Raw genomic sequence first — 10,671 nt, 5'->3', positions numbered from 1 at the left:
ATATTGGGATTGTTTCATAATCAGTTATTTGGTGTTTTAAATAAAAATTACAATCATAACTTTAGAAGCATGTAGCATATATATTTTAAAGTAATTGTATCTTAACTTATTTAAACATTTTATTGATAAAAATTTATTTTAAAATGGTTCTATAACAATGATATAGATTTTTTCAAATTATAAATGTATAATATCACTTGTAATATTTATTAAATTACAGTGAAAAAATTTGATTTATTAATTTAAATGTGGACTATGTTTTGACCACATTAGTACTATAAACATAATATTACTGTGTATATTATATTTTCATTTTCTCCTATAATGAAAAACAACTGAATACTTATTTTCCTTGTACATTCTAAATGATTTATGATAACCGATAGTATACGCAAGAAAAAATTAGGTATTTCCCTTGTTTCCCTGTTCTGACTCGTTCTATGATTAGGTATATTAACCGATGCATGAGAGTAAAAAAAAAAATAATGTTAATCTTTAAAATAAATTTACTTAACATCAAACGAAAACTATATGCTATAAATAACAATTAAATTGCCCAAAATTTGTCAAATATGGGTTTTGCTCAGAAAACGATGAAATATGCAATTAAAATTTTTGTATTTCAGTCAATGACTTTATACAAATTTATATCTTAGACTATTATATTTCTATGCAAATGCAACAAGTCCCGAACTCTTAATCATTACTCTTGAAAAAACAATTTCGGGTGAAAGAAATCAGCAGGAGTATCGATTTATATTTCTGAAAATAGATGATACAGCAAATTAACTAAATTTTTTTATTAAATTAGGTTAAACTTTTAAAGTGCTAACTTTGGGGGGGGGACATCTATAATTTGGAAAAATTTAAATTTATATTTTAAGTACAAATTTCATAAAATATTTCTAAAATTATGAAATGTCTATAAAATAATAATATAAACACTGTAGTGGCGCCAAACTATGTATAGATCAGGCCGCGGCCTGATCACATTTTTAAAATGAAATCAAGGATCAAAGGGCCGCCGATCTATGGTTTGCAATATTCTCACAAGGAATGTCGGACGAACTCTGTCAGATCGTTACGTGTATGCACGGAACAAAAACGTTCAAAGGTGAATTATCTAAATTAAAACACAAAATAAATTATTTTATGCAATGGTACGGTAAGGTCTCTGTTGATACGTGTTTAACTAATGTGAATCATATTTAAATACTTTTAATTTGAGAGCACAAATTATTCTATGTTAAGTAAAAATGTTGGCTTGAGGCCGTAGTATTTTTATTTGGCCTGAGTAGAATTTCAGAAGTTCGACGCCGCTCAGTACATGTTTCAAGTCACATAAGGGTACCATTTCAGTTAAAAAATAGAACTGCAAAATATGTCCACCATTAGACCACTGTTGTAACAATGAAATATAGGGGTCATTTCATGCTTTTATTAGGAGTGTAAAATATATTTGATAAACCAACAATATCACAAGTATAACTCTATGCTCACACTAATACACCTTTATTTTAATAATTTAATAAAATTGTAAGCAATAATTATTGTCACTATTGTAGTAATCGTATACATGCAGATATTGAAATAATTATTCTAAAATAGTTACTACTCTTAGAGTAAATTTTTCTCTTAAATAAGTTTATATCTTATAACAGTGATGTCCAACCTTTTTCCTTTGACGGGCCACTTTGCTAAACAATTATCTTTAAGCGGGCCACAAAGTAAAAAAGTACTAAAATAATCTTATGTTTTGGACTTGTTTTCTTATCTTTTACTGTATATTGAAAATATTATGAATTGAGGTATACATAATTATATTTTTTGGAATAATTTAAATAAAAATAATATATGAAAATAAATAATTATAATTTTTTTTCATAAATTTTTAAAACATTTTTTATTTTAGAAAATTCATAATGGGCCTCATATAATACCTTCGTGGGCCACATGTGGCCCGCGGGTCGTGGGTTAAGCACCACTGTCTTATAACATTAATTTTAACTAATTCATCCATAGATGAATAGCAGTATACTTCTGTATATAAGTTTACTTTGCAACCATCTTAGGTCATTGGCGCACATACGAGGTGCCGGGAAGTGCTTAGCGCCCCCAAGTTCTAAATTAATACCTTCAGTTTATTTTGTGGTAAAAACTTTAGTTTGCATTTGTAATACACTAATAAACAAACATACGTTATACATGCATGTATGCAATAAGAGTATTGGGTATTGTGTTTATGTTACCTATGCATATGATACTGTGATGATGGTTAAGTTTATTGCTGGAATACCATTTAAGATTTTGGTATTGTTTATCGTGTACAGATTTTATTGCTTATTGATAAAAAAAATAGTTATGTTTATTAATAATATTTAGTTGTAATATAAAAAATTGCTTTATTTATAATTAAATGGTGAAACTAAAACATTTGTGCCAAGTAATTATAGAGGGTGTGTGGAGGGTGGCTTTGTTCCCACGGATCACCTTGGGGTGGATAATCTAGCACTTTCAAGTTTTATACTAAATGTGCGCCTATGGATCTCAGTTCAGTTTTTGTAATTTTTTAAATTTTTCCCAAAAATTTCTTATTGTAATGGTCGAAGCAATCCGTCTAATCGAAATCTTGAACACAAACACAAGAAATATAATTTACCTAATAATTTAAAAAACATACATCTTGGTAAAACCAATACATTTCACATTTCACTTGGAATCTAAAAAAAAAATAGTGTTTCTATGAGTATTAAGGTCAGTTAATTATTATAAGTACAAAAACTATTTTTTCTTTAGAATTGTATTAGTAAAAATTTTGATATTGAAAACATATTAAATATTAATGAAGATAAACATTGTAAAAATAGTAAAATATACTATGATATTTAAAAATTTACGTTTATACAAACGTTTAAAAATAATATACGAGTATTAATTTTAAATTTCCATTGATAACCATCTCAATTAAAGTCACAATTTATGATACTTATCTTAAAAGTTATAATTTTATTACAACTATAATTTATGAGATAAGCATAATTGTATATAATTAAAATACTTTTTCAAATTTTTAAAAGAAAATCAAAGGCGAGTCTACAAACACAATACATTTTAAACAAACGCAAAAAAACATACACTTTTAAAAAATTTAAACCAACTCATATCCGGACAGTGATAATCAACGATAAATGCAATCCAAGCTTTGAAAAGCTAATCAAGTAACATAGCCGTCAAATTTTTCAAAAGAATTAATTTTCTTTTATTCATTTGTATTTTTGTTTTTTGTTACTAATCTTAGAAAATAATTCACTATATCCTAAGTACTAGAATGGTCATGAATTACTCGTGTAGAAGAAACATCATATTGTAATTATTTAATTTTTCAACGTGTTAATGGGAAGCTCATGTGATCAAAGTAGATCCAAAAAATTTTCACGGAGAGGGATGCATAGCTATACAGTGGAATCTCCCTTAACTAACACAGTTCTAAATAGCGGACACCTCCGAATAGCGGACGTTTTTATGGGACAGGGACATTTTCACTACTTTCATATAGGAAAACCCCTAAATACCGGACATTAATCAACGGATACTTTTATGGAAATTTAATTTTGATTTTGACAATTTTTATCGTAAACATGAATAATCGTTGAATGCCAATTTAATCTAATCTTACTACTATATATTATAAATTATTATACAATTATAGTTTATCTTATTTGTCCATTGATTCATCGCCTCGATGAAACATTTCTCTAGATTATGTTCTGTGAAGTTGTATGTATGTATGTATGACTATACAAATTGCCATTACCTTATCTGAAACTTTATGTTCAGTAGAAAGATCTTTCAGGTAATATTTTCTATATTATATTTCTAATTTTAATTCAGTATATTATTCTTACAAAATAAATTGTATCATAATATATATATATATATATATATTATATATATTTTTAGTACATTACGTCGTTTAAAGATATGGCTGAGAAACAGAATGGGAAATGAAAGGTTAAGTAGTTTAGATCTGACTAATATTCATCGACAAAGATACAAAATTAAAGAATTTTTTTTAACAGTGATTAGAAGGTATTATTGAAAAGTTTAGATTGAGTTTTAGGTGGTTGGCATTGCTTTTCAATAATTAATAATGTATTAATGTAAACAATAATATACATTTTTATTAGAAGTAATAAATAAAATAAGTTATGTTTTAAATATATTTTGTTATACCCATTGATGATAAATAATATATGTAATTTAATTAGTGTTAGTGGGTGTGAGGGACAAAGCTCCCCCCACAGCTTATATTGACACTAAAAATATTTTGCACCCAGTGAGCTACATCTCTGTGGACGTGCCTGCCCATCCCCCCTCTGAATAGCGGACACCTCTAAATAACTGACAAAATAATGGCGACCAAGAGTGTCCGGTATTTAGAGGTTTCACTATATATATACAAATATATTATATGTATGGTAAATCGTAGCTTTAGGAATAAAGTTAAATTGTATAACAATTAAAGGAATAAAATATCATAATATTATGGTATTACAAATTAATAGTATAATTTTTATAATACTAAGTCAAGTTTATGTGGTTTTTTCTTTAGAAATTTTGTTAATTATATTTATTATGTTATTTTTCACTATACATTAATATTACAAAAGAGCCAACTCTGTCAATCTTTCTTCTCTCATTTTTGCCCTTTAACAATTGTTAAGTAGCTTTAAAAAGGAAAAACTTCTTTCTGCTGTTATGATAGAAATTGGCAATGTAACTAACATTTTAAGAAATTATATACGTATTAGTTCGTAATTTTAATCTCAATGATTTAATGTATCATGAGCAGAATTTATATTTTAGATTCAGGATTTACTAATACATAACTTGTTTTTTTTTCACGGAAATAACCGAGACGACGTGTGACGTATAACGGTCAACGATTTCCTGCAATAATGAAGATAAAATTTCAATAATTTTTTTTTACATTATACTGTATAATATCGATTAATTAAAAATACAATATATAAACACAATTATTGATGTGCGGCTTGTTTGTAAAATAAATTATAACCGATTTTATACATTGTAAATTATTCATATTATTCTATAGGTAGGCAAAAAGTTTAGAATTCTTAAATGATCAATAAAAAATAATTGAATAGTTTTTTTGATATGTATGAAAAAAAATGATTTTGATGGATATAAGGGGCACTTCTCTTCTTCCCCTTGGATCCACGCTAGCGTGTGATGTATAATTTGCTGAACATAATAACACAAAATAAATGACATATAAAATTAAAAATAAATTATAATATAATATTATTTTCATTAACAAGAAACTATTTTCTCTTATAATAGGAGTGTATTTAAAAATACTAAATAAAATTTAAAAAAATATTTCAGTTATTTAATATAGTGCTAGCAAAACCATGTTATATAGTTTTAAATATAAGTTGAAATTTATGGTTTTAAATAAATATATTCTATATATTAAATATAGTCGAACCCGTTATATTAATTACTATTCTATTAAAATATGTCAATGAAAAGTTTTTTTTGTAGGTAAGTATCTACTACCTAGAAAATATGTATTAAAATATCAAAAAGTCTCATAATAAATTATTAAGATTTATAAGAATACCTGAAAGAAAAGTATTCAGGTGTTTATTAAATAATTGAAGTTTGAATTACGGTAAATCCGATCAATTTCACAAGTATTAATGATAATATATTTTTTCTTTAAATTCCAAGTGTGGTTTTATTTTAAACACGTTTGCGATCAAATACATTTTGAATTTTGTGTTTTATGGTAGTATTAATATATAATTTCATATTAATAATTATTCTTAGTAAATTTATTTTATTACGTTTTACATTTAAGCTACAATTATGAAACCGATAAGATATTCAGTATAGACATAAACGCATTTATGAATAATATTTTTGTTTAATTTAGTGATACTCTTACTCGTATTTTAGATATATTAAGGTACTAGTACATGCCACATAGTTTTTTAGGTATGTATACTGAAAAGTAAAACATTTTCAATGCAAATCATCAATATGTACGATAATAATAGTTATTTGCTACATTAATCGAGATAATATATTATTTGTACAGTTGTATCAATCGGAATCTGTTTTAGCACGTACTAATAAAAGCGGAATAGTATAGACATCTACGTTAGGATTTAGAACGTGCACTGAAATAAATTAAATCTTTTAGACATTAACTAGTAATCAAATCTTATGTTAATATTTTAATAATTTACATATCTTAATTAAAAACTTGAATATTTTTTACCTGTCAAAAAAATGTTAAGAGCTTGTACGTAATATATCTATTATCATAGTACTACTATACTATGTATCTATATATAGTGCTCGACGTGACAAAATTAAAGAAGGGAGACTCTATTTACTTTATAAAAATAGAAAAGCGTCCTCAAAACTTGTTAAGTGTTATAATTATAATGTAATATTAGTAGGGGGATGCTAAAATTTCTGAAAATTAGTTGAGGTACTCTGTTCCTCTTCAAGTCGAACACTGTCTATATAATATATATTATATTGATACTATTATATTATATATTATGTCTATATTTTTAGTAGTTATTTGTTTAGTAACACTGTATCAGCATGACAATATATCATATCATTATATATACTCTAATATATATACTCGTATGTATATTATACATAGTCACGTGACACCATTTTAATCAAATGATAGCATATTGACATATGTCATTAGAAATACGATTAAATACACAATGCTTATAGCTGTATAAATAGATATTGTATAAAGTATATTTTAAAATATTACGACTATCGCAATATTATTATGACATGGGCTATAATGTACTACACATTATACTATACATTATGGCTATAACGATATCGGCTTAATATACTAAACTACGGAAACAATAAACGAAACGTTAAAATAGTCGTATTTTATTTTATACATTAATCTCTACGCCTACACGGTTTCACAGTGTTAGCGAAACTCAATTATACCAGCACTTTTTACATTTTTAATATATATTAAAAAGGACACTAAAACTCTCACTGTGCCCGGCACATATGGCACCTTGACATCAAGAATAATCTAATTATTTCTACGAAAATACAAAATAAATTTCCTCCACGATAATAGAAAAATTATTACGTACTTAATTTAAATTTAAATAAATTACACTTAAAAACTTAATGGAACATTTTACATTCTAATGCAATATGTAGTATATTTGTAGTACGATTTTGCCTATAATAATGACTCTTATAGGCGTATTACATATTATGTAATATAATATTTATTCAAATACAGTGAGTATTCAAAAGAGTATTATTCTGATACTCATATATATATTGAAGGTTTTACTTGATGTAGGTCGATCGACCCCATACGTCCTATTTTAAACTAGATTATCCGGTTTATTAATTTTTTGTTCAATTTTCTCAGCTTAAGTTAAACGAGGCGCATTTAATCCTAATTTAGTGGTTCTGTTTTAATGAATTCAATCGATTCACTACAAATTAAAAAATATAATAAGTATTAATTTTTAAAATATATTCCTCATTGATTGGTTAAAGTGAAATAAGTTTTTTGAATTTTCAATAAAAAAAATAAACAATTTTTATTTTGCTGTGATACATTTTTGTTTTAATTTCATTTTCAATAAAAAAAAATTGCCGGGAATTTGTTTATTATGTTCACCTTACCGTTATGTATTATGATAATTAATTAATTTATTGAACGGTTTAATATGGTTACAGGGTAATGTAATGAATACTGAATAGTGAATATACTAACAGCTGATATAACATTTATATAATAATTTGACATTATTTTCGATGAACTACACGCGTCCGATAAATAATTATTCCTAAGACAATGACATTTTATAAGATGTGATAATTATGTCGTCTGTGCTATTTTGAAATAATAAATTAGATAAAATAATTAATATTATAACATTTTTAATGACTGATATAAAGAAATAATAAATTATGAAATTATTAAATAAATAACAGCTCAATTTTGAAAAATAAAATTAAAACAATTAATGACATCATAAAAATTATAAAATATCGAAAGATTTTTTTTCAATCGATCAATTTACTAGTAATTTCTTTATTTGATATTAGTATACAATAACATTGATAGTAGATAGTTGTATAAAACGAGAACCCTGTATAGAAAACATAATCGTCAAAAATTGGAACAAATCATTGATAACCTCGACCAAACTAGTACAAAACATGTATAGTAATAATAATAGCTATATCTATAAATCATAGTCGGATAAAATTAATTAAATTATTAATAAAACATAATATTTAAATATCAAGGAACGCGATAATGTTATAATTTATAGTTACGTAGTGTAATGTATATAGTCTAATAAATATTCATACTCTTTTCAAAGGAAATAATACAACTGCCAACAAAATGAATACCTATATTAAGATAATTTACTATATAGCGTTATACAACAAAAATAATATTCAATACATACATTTATACATGTACGATTATAGGTACATATATTTTAATTTAATTTTAAAAATTATGATGTAAAATTAAATAGTTAAGTATAAAAATATAATAATAATATATTTATGTACCTATAGAATAATTATACATTTATACATTTTATAACATTATAACATTTATAACATTATTGTATTATTTTAAAATGTGTATAATTCAACTGTAAATGTCTCTGACTTGGTGGTTGTACCTATATTGCCTATATTAATTAGAAATATTTTTTTACAATCTAATAAAAACTGTCTCCAAATTTATTTTATAGATTAGCAAATGGCTTATTTTTTGTCCAATTATTCAATTGTTATCTAAATACACTTAGTAACTGTTATAATTACTGTTAAAGACAAAATTAAGGTGTTACCACTGGTTAATTAACTAAAATTTTTTTTAAATGTACCTAATTATAATTTTAACAATAATAATAATAAGTATATTTAAAGATGCATAAATCTATACAGAGTATATATAATATTATTAAATATATAATTAAAATTGTCAGATTTCCAAACCGAGTCATAATGAACGACTTTTATTCTTCTTGTAACCAGTTTACTTAAAATTGTTAATGATAGCAGATTTTTCATGTAAAAGTAACCTTAACTTACATCACATTATACTTATCTAATTAAAATCATAAATAAATTAATACATTAATTACATAATTTTTACTAATATTTTTCAATTATATTTCTTTTTCTTTGAAAAATGTTAGTTTTGCTATTTAATTTTGTTTTTTGTTTGAAAATGTTATTGTAAAACGTACTCTAAGATAATCCAAAATTTACTTTATACGAGATAAAATAATATTACCAATAATTATATATAACCAATAGTTAGTAGTATTTTTCCACAATTACAGCATTTTTGTAGTTTAATGTTTTAAATTATTATTGTTCCTGATGAGCCTTTATTATTATTGTTATTGTTTATACAGTGTGTTTTTATAACATTATGTTTTTTTTTTATTATATTCAACGATAAAGATCATTGAATGTAAGTACTGTTAATAATCAGTAATATATAATAAAACATCTCTCAACATCTAATAATCGTGACACAACATGAAACAACATGAAACACTAACAGGGACGTATCCGTGTAACTGAGACCGTCTCGATTCACGATTGTATATTTGTGGTATATACGAGTACTAGCTTGATTACCCGGCTTCGCACTGAACATTCTTGGCCATGACATAGGTCTTAATGGATTATTACCTAACACTATTTAAAGTCAAGTTTGGTGCAACTGTTGATGGTTATAAAACTAATAAAACGAAAGTTAAAATGAATGGGTAGTTTTGGTGGTACGCTGAATTACCTCTGAATTATCGTATTTGCCGGTTCCAATATTTTTTAAAATCCTTAAATTACATGTATTGAATATTGGAGAAACCACCATGTCAAAATTTCAAGTTCAAATAGTTTTGAAATGTAGCGATGATCAATGAGTGTGTAATACCTGACGTTGTCCGTTGAGAAAATTGTGAGTGTTCAACTCTTTTTGGGTGTTACCGTAGAACATATGCCTTTTTAAGTAAAAATCATCCGAAATAATGGTTGAAATAATAATTTAATATGTATTTCAATTTGTAAATATTAAATACAGTCATGTCTATCACACCTTGCTGTACCGTTTACTATATTTAAGTATATACTAATATCTTTATTACAATGTTCAATTTATCTTGGATCATTATTTTTTTTATTTATTCATTTTATCGAGAAAAGTTTGACAATCCAAGGTTTCAAATAAATGCTATTTATTGAAGTGCATTTGGATTACACAAAATTTTTTGATTTTTATTGATTTATATAGTTTAATATTTTACATAATTCTTAATCTGTGATTATTAAAATCAACATATTAAACAAATCAAATATTTTCTAGGTAAACGAAAAATAAAAAATGTATACATTCAGTCCGAAACTGTTTCAACTCTTAAATATGTGATTTTCGAAAAATCGTTTCTTATTACACGGTGAAAGTATTAGAGGAACCACTATTCTAAATTACAGGTGCGTACGTTGAATAGTTTTTTGAGATTCAACGATCAGTGAGTCAGTGGTATTCTAGGGCATTATTTTAACTTTTGAAAGGGTAGGGCA

Source organism: Sipha flava, unplaced genomic scaffold, assembly GCF_003268045.1.
Source record: "Sipha flava isolate LNK unplaced genomic scaffold, YSA_version1 65_pilon_pilon, whole genome shotgun sequence".
NCBI lineage: Eukaryota > Metazoa > Arthropoda > Insecta > Hemiptera > Aphididae > Sipha > Sipha flava.
This window is presented reverse-complemented; position numbering follows the sequence as displayed.